The 20,404-nt window shown below is 59.8% G+C and overlaps 1 protein-coding gene across 6 annotated transcripts in view; it reads right to left on the minus strand.

The window, feature by feature from the left end:
• Positions 1-14,667, minus strand: part of FRMD1 (FERM domain containing 1) — a 39,899-nt gene extending 25,232 nt beyond the window's left edge. Inside the window, exons 1-4 of one of the 6 annotated variants that reach the window (XM_055309831.1) lie at positions 12,118-12,418; positions 11,678-11,853; positions 10,643-10,777; positions 9,795-10,460 (exon numbers count right to left, since the gene is read on the minus strand). The gene's annotated coding sequence lies outside the window, so the exon portion shown is untranslated. Of the gene's footprint in view, positions 1-9,794; positions 10,461-10,642; positions 10,778-11,677; positions 11,854-12,117; positions 12,419-14,215 lie in introns of those variants that run through there. The other 5 variants (XM_055309830.1, XM_055309834.1, XM_055309835.1 and 2 more) reach the window with 5 other exon arrangements.
• Between the last annotated feature and the right edge of the window lie 5,737 nt (positions 14,668-20,404).

Genomic DNA, 20,404 nt, shown 5'->3' on the forward strand with positions numbered 1-20,404 from the left:
CTTTTGTGTAAAGTCTTACGGAAGGCTTCCCCTTCACAGGTGCATCACCGTGAGTCACAGCGAACACGTGTTCCGAAATCAGGAAGGTCAGCCCGCCCAGCTGAGCGAGAGGCTCCGTACGTGAAGTGACCTGAACAGAAGAGCACCTGGGGATGGGAACGGGCAGGGTGGGGGCACTCAGTCGCCCCGAGAGCCAACACAGGGTCCCCAGGGTCCCTAGACTCGGGTCTGCAGGACAAGGACAGGGACGCGCCCTCGTTCCCAGGCTGGGGGCCACAGCACATCCTCTGCACCCTGGGGAGACAGAGAAGACCCCCCCCCCCCACTGTAGGAATCCATTCATCACAACATGATGCTTTACTTCCGACCTCCCGGAGCCAGGGTCTCCCCCCGCTTGGCCCTGAAGGCTCACGGGGAGCCTGAGTGCTCGCCCCACAGAGCACCAGGTGGGGGTGGCCAGCAGCCCGGGGGCCTCTTTGGGGACAAAGACAGGCGGTGAGACCAGCTTGTTGGCCAGTGGAGTTGGCCCGGCCCCTAGCGCGTCCTGCTCGGTCGTCGCCCGTCGGACTGCAGCTGGTGCCCCATCCCCGGGCCCGGGAGTCTGCGCACCAGCCAGAGGAGCATTTCTGGGGCACGAGCAGAGCAGGGGACATGGGGTCCGCATGCAGGGAAGGCGGTTACTTCACATCCGGGGGGGTCAGGATGGGATGTGCGGGATGTTTGTGCATCCTCAGTGTCAAACGCTTGTAACCACGAGGTTAAAAAAGCCAAAGGGAGTCAACAGTCCCAGCAGGATGGGTCACGGGAGAAGCGGAGGTGTGGGGATGCAGGTGCTGGGGTGCCCTGGCATCGCCCTCTGTGGGGCCCCCAGAGACTGCAACCATGCTCACCAGCAGGAAAACTGCAGGGACAGAGCTTCCCAGCCACACCCAGCAGGCTGCCCCAAAGAGCCGGGCCTCAGCTCAAGGTCGCTTTGCCCTTTAGGTCACGACAATGCAGACTTTTGTAGAAAAACCAGAACCCTCATCCTTTCCATGTTATTCTCCCCAGACCCGGCTCTGCCAGGCACGGGGCACAGATGGAAGCTGAGGGGGGCGGCCCCCCGAGGTCAGACGCCATCCCTCCCTGTCTAGGGGAACAACGGGCCTCCGTGACAGTGGCGGTGGCTGTCCTGCTCAGGCAGGTGGTCAGGGAGCGCGGTCCCGAGGGTGATGCCCACAGCACAGCCTCGGGGGGGCAGAGGGCGTCCTGGCCATGGGGAGCTCATCCCTGGTGCGCTTGGGGTGGGCCACAGAGTGCAGGGGCCTGGGGAGGAGGGCGGCCCCCGTCACTGGCCCTGCCTGCAAGCAGAAGGGGCATTGCGGGCCTCCTACGCCGCCTGCTGCCCAGACACAGGTCCAGACGCTAAGGTTGCCCCATCCTGGTCCACCTGTCTGTCGGGGGTTCTAGCCCCGAATGGCTTTAAGCACCAAGTCTGCACAGAAATTGGAGGTGCAATCATGAGGAGAGGTCTCCCGGCCGTCAGGGGTGCCTGTGGGGACCCAGGCCTTCCCACCCCCAATCCAGGCCCTGCCCTGCCTGACCACATAGACAGAGCTGCCCCTGAGCCCCAGGCCTCCTGGAGGGGTGTCAATGTGCCCTCTGTTGCAGCTTTTAAGGGGGGGAAGCAAGCCGTCCTCCTCATTCCGCCCTGCCCCTCATCCCCACCACTAAGCCCCTGTGCCTGGGATGCTAAGAAGCACCTGGCTTCTGGTGCTTTTCAATCCTCACTGTCCGCCCCTGGGCTTCCTGGACATTCCCGAGGGCACCATGCAGGCAGGGAACCTCGGGTAGACGTGGCCACGGCAACGCTCTGCTGTAGACAGAAGTGCCTCTGGGGTTTAGTGCGAAAGCAGGAGTCTGTACCAGAGGAAGGTAAGACCCCACACAGCAGGCACGGCCAGCACCTGGAGCCAGGAGCCTGGAGCCCGAAGTCTGGAGCTGGGAGCCCTGGAGCCAGGAGCCAGGAACCCAGAGCCAGGAGCCAGGAGCCCTAGAGTCAGGAGCCCAGAGCCAGGAGCCTGGAGCCAGGGGCTAAGAGCCCTAGACCCAGGAGCCTGGAGCCCGGAACCAGGAGCCAGGAGCCCAGAGCCAGGAGCCCGGAGCCAGGGGCCCAGAGCCAGGAGCCTGGGGCCAGGAACTCTGAGCTAGGAGCCCTAGAGCCAGGAGCCAGGGGCCAGGAGCCCTAGAGCCTGGAGCCAGGAGCCCGGAGCCCTGGAGTGGGGACCACCATCCCCAGCAGGCCCCAGGTCACCCCAACGCTGGCAGGACCCCTTCACGCATCCAGGGGACAAGTGCTGAGCCCCACTGACGAGCCGCCAGGTGCTATTCTTGTCACCAAGTGAAGACGATGGCCTGCTCAGCGACGACGCTCTGTCCTTCCCACTGCTCAGGACACAGGACTTCTGGCCACCTCCTCTCTCTCTCTCCCCCCTCCCCGTCCCCTAAGCCCAGACAGTAGCAAATCCCAATGTTTTACCTTGGAAACACCCCTGCACCTACCTGCCCACGTAGTCCCCACACACCTGGTCCAAATCTCTCGTCTCCATCCTGGACAGTGACAGTAGGCTCCCAAAGTCTCTCCTTCCAGACTTTCCCCCCATACTCAACACCTTAGCCTCCAGAATCTTGCTGAACCGGGGGAAGATCACCACACATAGCTCCCCCTCTCTCAAGGGAGAAGCTGGAGTCCTGGAAAGTTACAGTGGCCCTCGAGCCCCTCCAACGGCTGGTCCATTTGCTCCCCGACCTCCTTGCCCTCCTGCCCCGGGGCCTTTGCACCTGCTGTTCTGCATGGAAGGCTCTGTCCTGCACATCTGCCTGGCTTGTCACCTCGCTGCATTCAGAAATCAGCTCACGTCTCCTTGCTGGGGAGGCTCATCCTCACTTCCAGCACTCACCATCCCCCACAGCACTGAGGTAACTGGACACGTTTGTTCATTTATGTCTGTCTGTCCCCACTGGCAGGCAGCTCCGAAAGTCTTACTGCTGCAGGCCCCCGGTAAGAGCAGCTCTAGGCCTGCTGTGTGGGCTCAACAAATATATGTGGAGTTAAAAAATACCCACTACTTGCTTAGAACATTTGCCGACTTGATTCAGTGCACTGATCCTCTAGGGGGGCTATTACTGCCGTTGTACAGATTTGGAAACTGAGGCGCACCATCTCTGAAGACCAGCTCTCCTGGCTTTCACCCATGGCTTCCCTACCGCTTTCACTTCTGGCCTGCTTGGTGGGCTCTGGGGTGACCTGCCTGGTCCGCTGACCCCTGCAGGCCCCGGAAGGAGCTGCAACCTCTCCAAGTGTATGTGGGGTCCCTGGGTCCATTTCCTCACTGCCTTGGGCTCAGTAGGAAAAGGTGCCCTGTGAACTACCAGGTGTTGCCCTCGCCAGTGCGAGCTGCCAACTTCCCAAGGACTTGATGGAAAAAGACTAAGGTCACCCCAAATCTTCCCTGGTTATGAAGAAGACTTCTCACATCCCTGGCATCAGGGGACCCTGCGGGGCCCCATGCTACCCACACCCCTACGGGCCCTGCCCTGAATCCTCGCCCACGAGCTGCTTGCTGTGCCGCATAGGCCCACCTTGGGTCTTTCCACCTGGAATATGTTCTCCACGCTCTTCCTCCAGTCGGTGCTCGAGCACCTCCGCTTCCCTGCCGGCCCTCCTCCCCGGGGTGCTGCCTGCAGACTCCCCACACCCGTGGGTCTCTGTCTTGCCTCTTCAGGGGCCCCTTGCCCCAGGGAGCAGGGTTCTCTGACACCGCACATCTGTAACACGGGAACTCTGCGGCAGGCCTGGCAAGCTCGGTGGGGCCAGAGAATCTGCATTTTGATCCAGTCCCCAGGACCGTGCCTGAGAACTAGGGCTGTGGAGTGACACACGAACCCAGCGGACACCCAGAAACCTTGCTGAGGGACCCCGTGTCTACTCACTGCCGCGCAAAGGTCGATCAGAAACAAAGGCCTTGGCTGCCCACCTCCGTATGAGGCCGACCGTCTCATCCCCCCTCCACCCTCCAGAGCCCGGTCTACCCCGCTCCCCCTCACTCTGGAGCAGGTGTATCGTCATGAAGAAACTGTCTGGACAGCTGCAGTGCCCGGTCTCGACCATTGGCCTCGTCAGCGGGCGCCCTTCAGCAGCTGGAACAGTGGAGCCCTGCGCACCCCGGCTCCCTGGGATCTCTCCCCCAAGGCTGTGCTCCGAGCTGCTTAGCGTGGCCGATGGCTCACTCTCATCTCCTTCAAATGCCACCTCTGTGGAGGGGGCTCCTCTGGCCACCCAGGCCACAGCTCTCCCTCCAGCGACCCGCAGGCTCATCACCATTTCTGTTTCCTCCCGACATGCAATGGGACTGAGATGGCTTCTCTAATTTCTTGCTGATTACATGCCTTGCCCAGAGACACAAGCTCCTCCACAGCCGGTGTGTGTGTCCTGGCTACTGCGTCCCCACGGCCTTGATGACCATCTGGGCTAAGGTTAAGTTCTCAATAACAACCCACTAAGTGGATGGACACCTGGCCCAGGTAGAAGGCCACCACTGGGCTGACCTTCATGGCCGCTGTCCCATGAGGCAGGCCTGGCCAAAGAAGAGAGCACAAAGGCAGCCTTTGACTTGTATGGAGCACACAGCATCCAATCCTGGAAGACGGTTCTAAGGACCCAGAGCTGTTAGAACTCAAGGTCACAGGGATCCCTGGGTGGCGCAGTGGTTTAGCGCCTGCCTTTGACTCAGGGCGCGATCCTGGAGACCTGGGATCAAATCCCACGTCGGGCTCCCGGTGCATGGAGCCTGCTTCTCCCTCTGCCTATGTCTCTGCCTCTCTCTCTCTCTCTCTGTGTGACTATCATAAATAAATAAAAATTTAAAAAAAAAAAAAAAAAAAGAACTCAAGGTCACAGTCATCACACGTGCTCCGCAACCCCAGAACTCAAGGTCACAGTCATCACATGTGGTCCCCCACCTTAGAACCCAAGGTCACGGTCATCACACTTGCTCCCCTACCTCAGAGCTCAAGGTCACGGTCATCATATGTGCTCCCCCACCTCAGAACTCAAGGTCACAGTCATCACATGTGCTCCTCCACCTCAGAACTCAAGGTCACGGTCATCACACGTGCTCCCCCACCTCAAAACTCAAGGTCACGGTCATCACATGTGCTCCCCCACCTCAGAACCCAAGGTCACAGTCATCACATGTGCTCCCCCACCTCAGAACTCAAGGTCACGGTCATCACACGTGTTCCCCCACCTCAAAACTCAAGGTCACGGTCATCACATGTGCTCTCCCACCTCAGAGCTCAAGGTCACGGTCATCACACGTGTTCCCCCACCTCAGAACTCAAGGTCACGCTCACCACTCGTGCACTACTTCCCCTAGTCTGTCACACACTGAATCAAACATTCAGTATCACACTTGGTGATGTCCAGCCACAAATGGGGATGTCACTGTAGATCAGAATGAGGTTCCATCCAAATTTATATGTTAACTTTTACAACATGGCTCAGGTTTCCTGGACCAACTCCAAGGTTTTCACCTACTCAAGCTGGTAGCAGTATCCAGAAGGGCAGACCCAAACAAACTCACAGTCTTTTTACAGAAACTCCAAAGAGGTTCTTAGATTTTTGCAGCAAACATGGGATTTAGAGGCCAAGTCTTTGGAACTCTTTATAGACTCTAATCGTGCCTTCATGTGGAGTAAAATAAATGTAATCTGGACCTCCATGATTAGACTCTCTGAACAGCCACCTGGAGAACTGCTCTTCATCCAGAACTTTCTGCTCTTTCATTTAGGAAGCTGACTTTGAGGGCAGGTACACCGGAGCTAAAGAGGCAAACAAACCCCTTTTGTTAGGTTTTTGGCCTCATTGTGTTTGCTGTTTCATTTGTCGAGCGGCGTGGCGCTGTGTCCCCATGTTAAACAGCGAACCCCGGCGCCTGGTGATCAGCCGGGTCCCCTCGTAACAGGTGCCTGTGCTGTGCAGGTGACCCGGGGCCCGCCAGTCACTCACTAGCACGTGGCCTCGGCGCGTCAGCTCTCCCAGGAGGGCGGCCCCTGGACCCTCTGCCCCCTTCTCGGCTGTGGTGTAACCGCCGGGGAGCCTGGCTGACACCTGACACCTGTACTTCATATTTTATTTACTATGTGTCAAATTTATGCTTTAAGCTGTTCCAGGCGCTTTCATACACATGGTCCCATAAGACAAGGCCAGTGTTGGCTCCACTTTAAGGCTGGAGGAGACAGAGGCCCAACAGGGATAAGACGAATGTTCCAGAACAGAACGGATTGTCGAGGCTAGTAACAAACTCCTGGGCGGTGCTCTTCCACCCTTCTCTGTCTCCTCAGGCCTGGGGCGGGGCCTACATTCCCAGGGGCCTCGGGACCAGGGCTGTCCCCGGTGCAGCCCCCGAGGACCACGGGCCTTCCAGCCTGCCACGGCGCAGACCACCCCCGTGACCCCACAGACAATCGGCACCGGAGCCTGGTGCGAGGGGACAGCGCCTGGGTGTTCCGGACGTCCCGTCATGAATTTACAAAGCAGGGCCAGAGCGCAGGCAGGGAGCCGTGTCCCTTCAGCCACCACGAGACGAAGGGGTCCCACGCCCAGCAGAACCGACACACACGCAACCGTGTCAGCAAACTCTCAGAGCTGACAGGTCAGCCTGTCCCTGTGCCTGCAGGTGGAGGGGCGCTGGCCTCTGCGGGGGAGGTGGCCCAGAACTAGCCAGTCACCTGACAAGCGCCACAGACTTGGGGAAGGGGGGGCAGATGCCAGAGCCGGGGGTTGGGGGGGTGGCGTGGGGGGTGGGGGGTGCAGGGGGCCGGCTGGCGGCGCAGCCTTGGGGAAGGGAAGGGCCGGGGCCCCAGGGCCAGGGCCAGGCCCCTAGACTTTGCTCAGACCTTCCAAAGCCTTTGTGATGTGTCTGTCCCCTTCCTCAGGGGACAGAGTGGCAGTGGGGGTGGGGCACCGCTCAGGTGTGTGTGTGTGTGTGTGTGCCTGGACCCAGGTTCTGCTGAGAGGGGCCTGTCCTGCCCAACCACACCCTCTGCCGGGCGGACACCAGGACTTCTGATCTTTGACTTGCTCATTAGCAGCACCCTGCGCCCCGGGGCACTTAAGGCCCCAGACAGATGATGAGTCAGGCCAAGTCCCTGCGACCAGTGACCCTCCCATACCCAAGGTAGGGTGCGGTGGGAAATGTCCCCAGAGGGTGGAGGCTCCTCACACTGGGTGGACCCCAAACGGCCTCAGACAACATTTATTTTGCACCTACTGTGTGGCCCAGACTCCTGGTTTCTGATCCCTACTGTGGTCCCGCAAGGGTTTAGGAGGCTGGGGTCGGGTTGTGTGTGGGGGGACTGGGCAAGCCGCCCAGAGTCCCACTGAGTCACGGCCCCGGATGCTGAGCTCCACAGTGCCTGGCTGTGCTCCAGGGGCTCTTCCAACTTGCTTGACCATGGCCCTCCGTGGAGCAGTGTATCTAGTGACCTGGAGCACACGTAAGAGTGTAGAGCTCTGCAGGACATGTGAGGCCACCGGCTTCCCCTCCCCTTGTCCTGTGCCCTCATCAGGTCTGTCAGGTGTGGACCTGCATCCCGGCACACAGTACTCACGTCCAGCGTCCTCCGGCCCTGGGCCACTAAGCACTGATCTGCGTGCCCTGGTATTGGGGGAGGTCTTCAGGAGGCCCACACCTCCCCCCACCTTCACCCCACCCCGGGCTGGACACGGTGTTTGGAGGCGCCACCCTGCTCCCCTGACCCCAAAGGCACACTATGCCCGGTGGCCTCAGCCTGGGGAGACTGAGGTGGTGTTGGGACCCACTGGACACTACACATGACTGAACCCCATGAAGGCGGCTCTACAAACTTGTAGGTCCTGGCAGGCAGGTGCGGAGAGCTTCGGGCCTTGAGGTCACCCACCGCTAGCCTCCCTGTAAGTCCCCTGGCTTGTTGAAATAGTCGCCTCCCCATCGGGAGGGGCCTGAGTCTTTCCTCAGCTGCTCCCCTGGCCCCTTTGAATGCCACCCAGGAAGCTCCCGGGGTTTCAGACCAACAAATGGCAAAGCACAGATGAAGTGACAGTGGATGCTGCTCCATGAATTTGTGCCCCTGCTTCAGGAGGGCGTGACAGAGCACGGCGTAACCTTTATTTGTGGGGGCTCATAGACCCTGGGGCTCCAGTGCCCCCAGCACCCGAAGGGGCCAGCAGGGACATGCCCAGTCGTGAGAACCAAGCACAGCCTTGCCCTGCAGAGCCCCGGGGACATCAGTTCCTGTGTCCGCCTGGCCAGGCCGCAGTGCCCAGGGGAGGGGTTTCTAGGTGAGATTAACCCTTGTCAGTCCACTTTGAGGAAGCAGATGAGCCTCCTCCAGGTTGTGTGTGGGCCACACCCCATCAGTTGAAGATGTCCAAAGAAAAGCCTGAGGGTCCCTGAGGGGAGGGGTTCTCCTTTGGATGCGAGCGTGGTGTCAGGTCTCCGGGGGTCCCAGCCTGCAGGTCTGCCCTGCAGGTTTCAGGAGTGCCAGCCCCACAACCACGTGAGCCCGATCCTTAAACTCAGTCTCTCCCCAGATCTCCCCCATACACATATCCTGGCGTTCCACTGCTCTGGAGAACTCGGACGACGCTCCCAATTCCACGCTCCACTGTCTAAGTGCACAGCCTTGGCCTCGAGGGCACCCAGGGGTGCTCGATGCTTGAGGGAAGCACCTGAGCCTCCCGCCCTGGCCCTAGACCGTGGGCCCAGCTGGCCTGTGTGCCCTGCTGCCACGGGCTGGCTTTCCTTCCTGCCCTCCCTGCTGGCGATGTGTCCTCCTGTCACTCGGATGCTTTCCTCATCCCTCTGTCCACCCGGGGGTCTCCTGCATGAGGCCCCGGGCAGCCTGCTCACCCTGACAGCTTCCCGTCTTCCCTCTGTCTCTCCACACAAGGGTCCGGACATCCAGACAACGTGATAAGACAACATGAGGGTCCCACTGTCCCTTGGCCCCTCTGACCCAGCCTCCCTCCTGCTCTCTCCTGGTCAGGAATTCCCAAGTCCCCCCTCCGGGGCCTACCCTCCCTCCCTCACCTGCCTCAGACCCTGGCCCCTTCCCATCCTAGCCCCAGCCTCCCAGACTCCCCTGGCTGATCCCCACATAGGTGCTCTGCCCCCGCAGCATCTGCAGGTCTCTGAGCACCAGGCCGGCTGCAGCACCACCTCTCCCTGTGACCTAGTGGCAGCTTTCTGACCAGGGGTCTGGGGTGGGAGCAGAGTGGTGACCGGTCGCCCACAGGCCAGTGTATCCCGCCACCAACCCCACTCACAGCACACAGCAGGCTCTCCACAAGTATTTGTTTGAAGGATTAACTGACTCCAGTGTCAACAGGGCCTCCCTCACCCCCCCCTTCAAGCCTCGTCTGGGGGCCACGCGTCAGTCCCAGCCAGGCCAGCAGGCAAGGGGAACCTGCAAGGCAGGGCCTGTGCCCTTTCCAGGTGGCTGCGAGCCCGCCAGGCAGGCACCTCCTCCCTGTGGGTGAGGGGTGGGCACGCCGCCCACAGTTACTGTTGGGGTCACGCCTGCCTCGTCCCAAGAGCAGGATTTGGTGTCCTGGGTGTCCATGGACACTCCATACACATCCACTCCTTCCTCCTCCGTGAAACTGTCAGTGGAGGTGACACGGGGAATGACCACCCCCAGGACCACTGGCTGCTTCTCAGCATTGCACCCACAACTCGAGGGTGGGCCAAGTCCCGGGAACCAGCCCTCACCTGGTGCCACCAGCGACCGTCCCTCCATGCTCCCAGGGGAGGGGGGCTTTGATGCAGGGTCCTGGCCAGGAGCCATGAGCAGGACAGTGAGGGCCCAGGGCCAGGCAGGCAGCTGGAGGAGCACAGGCCAGAATTCAGGGGCCTGATCCCCCTAAGGCCCTTAGCTGGGGCCGGCGTGTAGTCCACTATAAGCATCATCAGGATGTGACAGTCCCTCCTGCACACGCTCACATCAGCCTCTGGCCAGGGCTTCCTAGCACCAGCACATGCAGGCCCGGAGAGGCAGGCTGGCCCTGCTAGGGGGGTGCAGGGGAGAGGCTGGAAGGGTGGCTGGCCACCTGGGCTCACCGTGCTGCCCCTGCCCCCACCCACCCCTACACTGGGTGCCCAGGGTCACGCCACTTGTTCAGGGAGAAGAGCTAAGATCCGGTGACCCCTGCGCCGTCATGGTGACAGTGCCCTGGGCCTGGGGTCCTGAGCTGCTCTTCAAAACCCTGTCGTTTTAAGAGCAGAATGCAAAACTCCTGCCAGGTACAGAAGTGCACAGCCTGAGCCTTAGGATGGTACTTCACACAAGTATTTAAGCAAGAGATTCTGGGTGGGACAGTTCTTTGGAAAACCACCGTCTTAAGAATCCTGAGACTTCAAAACAAACGTTGACACCTCCTACAAGTAAAGAAATAGTTCCGTCACCGGCTGCACAGAGCAAGCATTTGTACAGCCGCAGACAAATCTGCGGTGCAGAGCACCTCCCCCGGGTTCTGCACCCCATGCGCCCCTGTGCAACCTCTTCCCAGGATGGAGTAAAGGAACACAAAGTGTCCCGGAGAAGCTGCGGATTTACTCACATCCTATGCCTTATCCGTGGATGGTTTAACCCACTGTGAGAGCAAACGGCCCTGGTTAGCCCACGCCGGCCGTCAAAGCTCCTCGAGGTTACAGCAACGTGTAGAAGACACACAACGCAGACCCCCTCCGGGACCCTGTCAGGAGGACGGGGTGCACGGCTGAGCAGACCAGTCTGCTGTCCTGGGGCCAGGCGAGGGGACCGGGAAGCAGGCGCTGCCCCCTGGTCTGGACAGCAGGTCACCCACCCCTGCCGCGTCCTGCTGCACACCAAAGCGCTAGGGCTCCTGCCTTTCTTGGATGTCTATGGGCTGAGGGTTTTCTGAGGCTCCACCCCACAGCTCTCGTTTACTGGAGGGGTTCGGTGCTACCCCTGAGCACCTGGGGGACTGCACTGAGCTTAATCAGGTCAGGTCTGCAGGCGTCCTCACATCCCCACCATCCTCATCTCCAGAAAAAGAATGACGTGGACACAAGCACCCCGCTAAATGGGGGCACTTACAGAGCCTCCTCTTGTAGGCCCCCAACAGTGCACAACCAACATGGGCTCTGGGCTGACCTTCCTCCCAGGCTTCCTTCCTCGTCTGTCTCTCCTAAGACAGGCTGGATGTGTTCCCATCTCCCCCACTGGAACCTGCTGGGTGGGTGTGGGATGCAGCTCACTTCTTGCTAACAGTTGTCGGGAAGCTGAGGCCCCCACAGAAAGGGGGGATGAGCCTGTTTCAGGACCACCCAGCCGGCAGCAGCCTTCCCACGTTTGCCTGAAAAGTCCTCTCTGGTGGGAGCACGCCAGCACCCATGCACGGACTCCCCAGAGCCCGCACTCACACACCCGCAGGACCTCCCCGATCGCTGGCCGCCGCAGCATTACTTTCAGGAAAGGAAGAAAGCAGGAGCTTTCCCGGGCTTCCTCCACTTTGTGACTGGATGCTAACGTGTCATTTTGTCACCTTTTTCATTACTCCCCCCTCCATACTCCTACACAAACCACCCAAACCACCTAAGCCTGTCAACAGGTACCACCGTGGTGACCCCACCTCCAGCTGCCAGCTGCAGGCACCGAAGACCCAGGCCCCCAGCCAGCCTCCAGCACCTCCGGGCACCTGGGCGCAGCCCTCTCCAGACAAGCTCAGGAAACTGAAGTTTCAGGCCACACGGATGGACGCTGGGGCCGGGAAACTAAGGAGGCCCGGGAGCCCCAGCGCCCCTGCACCTGCTCGGGGCCACGAGGAAGAAGGGGAGGGTGGAGAGGGAGAGGGGTGGTGGGGGGACCCAGGGTGGGGGCAGAGAGGCCGAGTGTGGGCAGCAGGGACTCCGACGTCACCGAGGGAGCCCCTGCCCCTGGCTCGGGACTTCGGGGGCAAAGCCCTTAAGGAGGGGGCTGGAGGTGACAGCCCGTCCACCCGGTGCCCGCGATGCCCCCCCCCCCCGCCCGCCTGCCCGCCGCGGGGTCGCTGGAGGGGACGGACGCGCTCACCTGCGGGGGTCGCAGTCCCTGCCCGGGTCGGGCTCAGGCTTCGGGGTCGGGGTCGGGGAGTGGGCGGGGGTCGGGCTCCGGGTCTGGACCAGACTCCGGGTTAGGGTCCGCCTCCGGGTCGGGGTCGGGGTCGGGGTCGGGGTCCGGGTCGGGGTCGGGGTCGGGGTCTGGCTCCGGGTCGGGGTCGGGGTCGGGGTCGGGGTCAGGGTCGGGATCGGGATCGGGGTCCGGGTCCAGGTGGGGGTCCAGGTCGGGGTCCGAGCGCAGCGGGGTGAAGGCGGCAGCCGTTATTCGGGGATCTGGGTGGAGCCCGGGGAGGAGGCGGGTGGGGGGGGCGAGCCGAGGGGGCGCGCCGGGGCTGCGGATTGGCCGGCGCTTCTGCCCCGTCCCCACCCCCCCACCCCCCCGCTCCCCACCCCCCCACCCCCCCGCTCCCCTCCAGTTCCTGCCCCGCCCCCTCCAGGCCCGGCCCCGCCCCTTCCCCGCCCCTCCCCCCGCTCCCCTCCAGTTCCTGCCCCGCCCCCTCCAGGCCCGGCCCCGCCCCCTCCCGCCCCTCCCCCCGCTCCCCTCCAGTTCCTGCCCCGCCCCCTCCAGGCCCGGCCCCGCCCCCTCCCCGCCCCTCCCCCCCGCTCCCCTCCAGTTCCTGCCCCGCCCCTCCAGGCCCGGTCCCGCCCCTTCCCCGCCCCTCCCCCCCCGCTCCCCTCCAGTTCCTGCCCCGCCCCCTCCAGGCCCGGCCCCGCCCCCTCCCCGCCCCTCCCCCGCTCCCCTCCAGTTCCTGCCCCGACCCCCTCCAGGCCCGGCCCCGCCCCCTTCCCGCCCCCCCTCCCCTCCAGTACCTGCCCCACCCCCCGCCTCGCTCCAGGCCCGGCCCTGCCCCCTACCCCGCTCCCCTCCAGTTCCTGCCCCCCCGCCCCCGCCCTGTCCCCTCCCCTCCACCCACCCCTCTTCCCGCCCAGTCCCGCCTCGTCCCTGCCGCGTCGGCCCCGCCCCTCCCCGGCCCCCCGGGGTCCCCACTCCAGAGGGGAGGAGCGAGGCTCTCCGGCTTGGGGCGGGTGGGGTGGCCGGCCCCTGGTTCCCAGCCTGCCGAGGTGCGTGGACCCTGGGATTGTGCACCTGCCCAGGGCTATGGCCTCCTGGGCTTGCAGCCGTCGGGGTTCGCCCGTCGGGGTCGTTCCGAGCCGGAGGGGGAGCGCGTGACCTCGGAGAAGCCCCCGCGAGGTCCCACCCCCGCCCTGGGCACGAGCTGGACCCCGTTTGCCAGGCTCCGGCCCCCGCCCCTGCGCAGCCAACGGCTCAGCCCGCCCCACCCGCAGCCCCGCGCGCACCTGCACCCACTCGCGCCGCAGGTGCCGCGCCCTGCCGGGACCCTCAGAGGGAGAGTCGGCCCGGGAGCGCGGGGAGGGCCCGGGGTGCTATGAGGGGTGCCGGCTGCGGGTCCCACTGCTGTGGACATGAAGCTATTGCAGTTGCGGGGGCCCCAGGGAGGGATGTCCCCGAGGAAGGACTGAGATTGTCCGAGGAGCAAAAGCAGACCCTGGACGGCGGGAGTGGCTGCGAGTGAGGGGTCCTGCAGGTTAGACGTCACTGGCTCCGGTGGGATTTCTCAGATCCCTCCCTGGGGGTGACCAGGGGACACAGTGACATTCCGCAGAAACCTTTAGGGGCGGGGTCAATGGGCCTAGACCTTGGAATAGCAAGTACAGACCCCTGAGGCCTGCGGCAGGCAGTGAATGGGCTCAGGCGCCTCTCCTCCTAGGCCGGCTGGGCTGCCCCCCCCCCCCCCCCCCGCATCCTGGAAGGTGCCCCAGCTCAGTGACCCTGGGCTCCAGGTGCCAGCATCCATCACAGCCCCAGCCTCTGAGAGGCTGCTTCCACCTCTCCTTCAGGTCTCTCCTCCTGCCTGCCCCTCGCCTGGCTATCCCAGCTTTGGTTTCCCTCCTCTATCTCCTAGTGCATCACCTTACACACAGAGGCCCCCACTTCCAGTGTGAGCCCCACCACGGTCTCTCTCATTTACTGCTGAAATCCCAACACCCAGAGGAAGTTCATATGTCAGGGCCACACTCAAAAGTAACAGCTCAGGCAAAGCTTTTCCCACCTCGTTGGTGGCTCCTCCTCTGGACTCTGAACCCTCAGGTCAGACCTCCATCCTATCACAGATTCACTCGCAGCGTGGTTGCTTACGTCTCCCCTTTCAATCCCGACAGCCTCACAGTTGTGCACAAGCGTCAGCCATGCCAGCCGTCTACGCCGTGTTCGTGATTATATAGAATTCTGCTGAGCAGGAACCAACCTTCCCGATTTACAGAGGAGGCCACTGAGGCTCAGAGAGGATCCCAGCTGCAAGGCCGCGTGGTTAACAAGCAGGAAACAGCCTTCCCTGTTCTGGAGTCCAGGGAACCTCCCTCTTCCCTGCTGATGGCATTTACTCGCTGCTGCACCCAACACTTAGTGGGCGCGTCTCCTTAGCAAGCAGGAGCTTCTTGAAGAGAAGAGCATGTTGGCAAACCATTATAAAGTACACCGTAGCATTTGTTATTTAACTTTCATACGCCTCGAAACAACCCTCTCCACTAACTCACGTGATTGGGTCCGAAGCAAAAATTGTCAAGGGAAGTATGAGCCCGTAGCTGAGCCACGTGGATTCTGCAGCGTGACTTTTGAGGCCCAAACCCTGGTTCTGTCACCTCCTTCCTCTGTGATCTTAGGTAGCTTAGCATCTCTCTGCCTTTGTTTCTTTATCTGTAAAATGGGGTTAATCATAGTACTTACTTGCAAGGGTGTGTGAGGATTAATTGAGTCAATATTGATAAAACATTCAGAAACTGGCATCATAAGGGCTTACGCAACTTTTAGCCTTTCTACTTTTGTCTACACAGCAGAACAGTATGTGGCCACGTGATTGAACTGTGTCAAGCAGGTGGAAAGCACCAGGTGCTTCACCTCACAGCCAGGAGCTCCTGCGGGCCGGTCTTAATTTACTTTCCCCTTTCGACTCCTTGTTAGCTGCAGGGGTGACGGAGCAATGACCCATTTGAATGAAGATTGCCTGTGCCATCTGTGAGCCGGCACAAGGAGGACAAATGGATGGCAAAGGCCTTGGTGCTGGGGACAGGTCATCGCAGACCAGCTGCTAGACAGCTCAGAGCCTCCTCGGGAGATAACCTGCCAGACGCAGACCTCAGGAAAGGCTACGGTCCAGGGGTCATGACATCTGGCAGGTGTGTGTGGTTCACACGCCTGTAGGAGAGCTTTGCCAACTTCTCCTGGACCCATACTCCCAGCTTGCCATCGAAATTTGTCACAGTTCACACCGACGGCCAGGAGGCCCCCTCTAGCTGTTCCCTCTGTCCTGTCCTCAGAAGGGGTGGGGCCACAGGGAATCCCCTGTCAAGTGCTACAAGTTGGCAGTGGCGGCGGCGCCGTGCTCTCCAGGAAGGTGTGCAGAGTCCTTCTTCAGAACCTGTGAACATGACCTTATTTGGAAATTGGGTGTTTTCAGGCCTATCAAGGTAAGATGAGGTCATGTGCAGGGGTGTGGGGAGCCCCAATCCAATATGACCGGTGTCCTTAGAGGAAGAGGAAAAGAGATACAGAGGCAGACAGGGAGGAGATGGCCATGAGGATGGAGCCAGAGACGGGATGAGGCGTCTGTAAACTAAGGCTGGCGCCACCAGGCAATGATGAAGAAGAGAGGACCCTCCCCCAGAGCCTTCGGGGGCATCGGATCTCCGCCTTCTGGTCACCAGATCTGTGAGAGAAGAGAATTTACTGCTTGAAGCCCCATCCGGGCTCCTTTGTCTCACCGTCCCAGGATGCTAACGGACGCCGTCCTGCATGTGGCTGTGGTGCGTGGCCCCCAGGCTCGGGCTGACAGTGGCACAGATGGGGGCGGCTCAGCATGTTCTTGCGTGTGAGCGGCATCAGGGGGTACCTGCAAATGGAGGCCAACAGGAACCCACGTATCCCATTTTCTCAGTGTTTTGTGCTGGGAATAGGCCCCAGTGAGGTGGGGCTGGGGTGTGGTTTGAAGGGGGACGTGGGTAGTTTCCAGCGATCTCACGAAGAGCTCCCCATCCTTCACGTTACTGTGCCAGGAGACGCCTGGCCCTCTGTGTTGAAAGCGCTTATGTTTTCCTGGAAAAGGTGCCACGTGCAGCTAGGTGCAGCCCGGATGAGTTTCCCAGGATCACTGGCACAGAGTACCACCACCTGGGAGGCTTAAAACCACAAGAATTTATTCACCCCGGTCCCAGAGGCCGGAAGTACGACCTCCAGGTGTGGACAAGGTGGGCCCCCCCCCCCCCGCCATCCCAGATGTGGCCTTGCCACCACGCTGGGCATCCCTCGGCTTATAGACGGCCCGCTCTGATCTCCTCCTCGTCGTCACCGGGCCGTGGTCTCTGAGTTCTCTCCTTCCCTCTTCCTATAAGGACACTGGTCATACCGGGCCAGGGCTCACCCTCCTGCTCCACTGTGAGCTCATCAGAACTAATTACATCTGCAACCAGCCTATTTCCAACCAGCGCATTCTGAGGTGCCGGGGTTCAGACATGAACATGTCTTTGTTCAGAGAAGGGACACTAGTTAACCCCCCATCCCAGATTCTTTAATTCTGTTTCTCGTGACCAGGGGCTGTTCTCAGCAGGACGGGGCTTCAGGGGAACACAGGAAAGGCTGCTTCCCCAGGGGCGTGGGGCTCTCTTCAGGCTGAAAGTGGGGGTTGGCAACAGTCATACCCTGTAACTAGGCACAGTGGTTTCTTCTAGAAGAATTGGCAGTATTTTCCAGGAACAGATCTAGCTTCTGCGCCAATGGCCCCAGGGGATGAGCTGGGGGTTTCCTTGCCGGTGATGGCTCTTCCAGCCGAGAGGAGTCTCCTGGCTGCCCGCTGCATTGGTGACAAGGGACCTGGCCTCTCGCTCGGCACCCCTGGGAGCCCTGGGTGCTGCCCCCAGCTCAGAAATGAACTGAGAGTGTCATCAGACGCCAGTCCTCGCTGGTGTTCCAGTGCGAGGATGCCAAAGTGACACCTAAGTACCGTGTTCAGGACAGGAAGCCACGCCCCTGCCACCTCCAGAGTGCAGGCGACAGAAAGGATGGAGGGACCCATTTTATTATCTTGTCATGAAACAAAGAGGAACGTTATGTTGGGAGCAGAGTCAGAGGTCTCTCTGAACAAAACAAACCAGCTGCCATTGGCCTCTGTCCTTCTAGCGAGAGCTTACAGGTGACATACCGTCCCCCACATGTACTTAGTCACTAACATGTGAAACTTTAAGAACGTGCTCATTATAGATGGGTACCTGTGAAATACACGCTATTATCTTCCTGCCTCTACCTAAATCGTCTACTCATCACCCTGTAAGCTTTTTTTTTTTTTTTTAAATTAATCGGCCTAGGGACACCTGCGGTGGTTCAGTGGTTTGGCGCCTGCCTTCAGCCCAGGGTGTGATCCTGGAGACCCCGGATCAAGTCCCATGTCGGGTTCCCTGCATGGAGCCTGCTTCTCCCTCTGCCTGTGTCTCTGCCTCTCTCTCTGTGTCCCTCATGAATAAATTAAATCTTTAAAAAACTTAATCTGGCTAATATTTCTCAAATTTCCTATGTCACAGAGTGATGTCCTTTGGAGACGAATAAGGCGTCTTGCATGGACTGCACCCACTCTAGTGGCCCAGGCTGCCAACATCAGTCTAAAATTTATTTTTCCCTTGGGCACCTGAATGGCTCAGCAGGCTAAGTGTCAGACTCTCGGTTTCCACTCAGCTGGGATCTCAGGATCATGAGGTCGAGCTCTGGGTCAGGTTCTATGCTCAGCGGGGAGTCTGCTTGAGATTCTCTCTCCCTCCTAAAATACAATTTAAAAAAGCGGTTTTCATTTTATCTATTTTAACTTTTCTGTCTGTCCATTATTAATCTGTCAGTTATCCACTTGGTGTGTGAGCTCTGTCTCCTATCACCCCTTCCTTTCCCTTCTCTCATCTGCGATGGCTCAGTGATGGCTCAGAAGAGGGTCAGAACCATCCTGGGATACAGTGAGCTGGCCCCATGGAAACGGCCCAGATACTCCTAGGTGAGTACAGTGAGCACCCCTGCTCCTAAGCTTTGGGGATTTCCTTTCTATCATTCACACAGATCTTCTTGGTCTGTGTCTTAATTCTTGGTTGTGGTGTGGGCAGCTGAGTTTATCAGTGACCTTCTGGTAGAACAGACATTGTTATATTTGGTAAAACAGGTTATGTGTGTTGTTACTGCCGACAGGGGAGAAAAGAGAATGAGATTTAGGATGATTTCAAGCGCCTTCCACTCAGATCCCCTCTCAGATTGGGGACCCATTAAGCCAATCAAAAACCATCTACTGAGCTCTCACTGTTTGTCCTGAGGCCCCAGGGAGAGGGGCAAACACACTCTGAACCCAGAGTAAGGACACCGGCGGGGAGGGTCACCTGGAGTGAGGACACTGACAGGGAGGGTCACCTAGAGTTAGTACACCAGCGGGGAAGGTCACGCGGAATGAGGAAACCAGAAGGGAGGGTCACCCAGAGTGAGGACGACAGCAGGGAGAGTCACCTGGAGTGAGGACCTGGTGGGGAGGGTCACCCAGAGTGAGGACACCAGCAGGGAGGGTCACCCAGAGTGAGGATGCCAGCAGGAAGGGTCACCTGGAGTGAGGACCTTGTGGGGAGGGTGACCCAGAGTGGGGACGACAGCAGGGAGGGTCACTTGGAGTGAGGACCTGGTGGGGAAGGTCACCCAGAGTGAGGATGCCAGCAGGGAGGGTCACCTGGCATGAGGATGCCAGGCAGGATGGTTCAACAAGGAATCAAGTACTGAGGGCCCTGCAGAGTGTTAGGTGGGAGGAGGGTGGTAGAAACTGTGATGGGCCCTTCTTGGATTTGTTGTAGAAAGTGAATGCACCGTCCTCATGAATCCATACCTGAATCCCGTGGGCTCCCCTGTTGGGGAACCTCAGAGCTCACTGTCCTCTCCCCGCTGACCCCGAGCAGCCAGCATCCTGCAGCCACCCTCTGAGGAGCCAGAGTGGTGCACCCACTAAGGGTGCAGTGGGGGCATCAAGCGTGTCAAGGGAGGCGCGGAGGTGGACGTTGAAGCGAGCTGCAGGGTGTGATGCTGTTAAAACACTTGTCCCAGAAGTCCTGGAAATGAGCTGGAGGCAGCTCCTGAGTCCTTTGGAAAGACTGACATTAAGATACAGATTCCAGAACCTACGCAAAGCTGCGCTATTAATTCTATTTGTTCAGCACTGAACTAGCACAGTATTTCATCTTTAAGGATTTTATCCATTTATTTGAGAGACCGCCCTTGCACAGAGTGAGGCTGGAACAGGAGGAGGAGCAAAGGGAGGGAGGGAGAAACCCAAGCCGAGTCCCCCTGAGCGCGGATCTGCACTTGCGCTCAATGTCAGGACCCTGAGATCATGACCTGAGCTGAAATCAAGTCTGACCTCAACCAACTCAGCCTCCCAGGCGCCCCTGAGCTGGCGTCATAGTTCAAATCAAATGAGTGTGACAACAAAGGAAAGCACGTTCGCTGCGGCCTTGTTTACAGTAACTGTGATGGGGAAACATCCTAAGTGTCCACAAAGGCATGAGTGGATAAGGAGAGGGTATGTGTGTGTGGGGGGGAGGGGGGCAGGGCTGGGGAGTGGGGGTATCCTGGGGCCAGCAGTTCTAGACAGCAGCTAAGTGTCCTACAGTCCAACCCAATCCAGCCACTGCCTACCTGGAGAGAGACCCCACACACTGCCCCCTCTAGACTGTCACCCATGCTCCTGACCAAAAGGTTCAAACATCAGAGGTTCCCACAACCTTCTTTTGAGTTTGATTATTGTGCTAGAGTGGCTCAGCCAACCAGCTGAACTGGTTCCACTAGTTAAACTCAAGAAACTTGGGAGATCACCAGTATTTTTGGAAGGAATAAGACTTAGGAATGGCCAGATGGGAAGGCTGCACAAAGGGTAGGTGAAAGGAGAAAGGGTTTGGGGCTTCCACAACCTTCCCAGGTATGCCACTCTCCCCAGATCCCCTGTGTTCACCAACCCTGAAGCTCTCCACACCTGTCCTTTGGGTTTTCACTGAGGCTTCATCGCACAGACCTGACTGATGAAATCATTGCTACTGGAGACTGAACCCCACCTCCAGCGCCCTCCCCTCCCCTGAGGTCAGGGGTGAGATGGAAAGTGCCAACCCTCTCATCAGGTGTTTGGCTCCCCTGGCAACCTGCGCCTACCCACATGGCTTTCCCAAAGTCACCTCATTAAACCACC

Source organism: Nyctereutes procyonoides, unplaced genomic scaffold (assembly GCF_905146905.1).
Source record: "Nyctereutes procyonoides isolate TBG_1078 unplaced genomic scaffold, NYPRO_anot_genome, whole genome shotgun sequence".
NCBI lineage: Eukaryota > Metazoa > Chordata > Mammalia > Carnivora > Canidae > Nyctereutes > Nyctereutes procyonoides.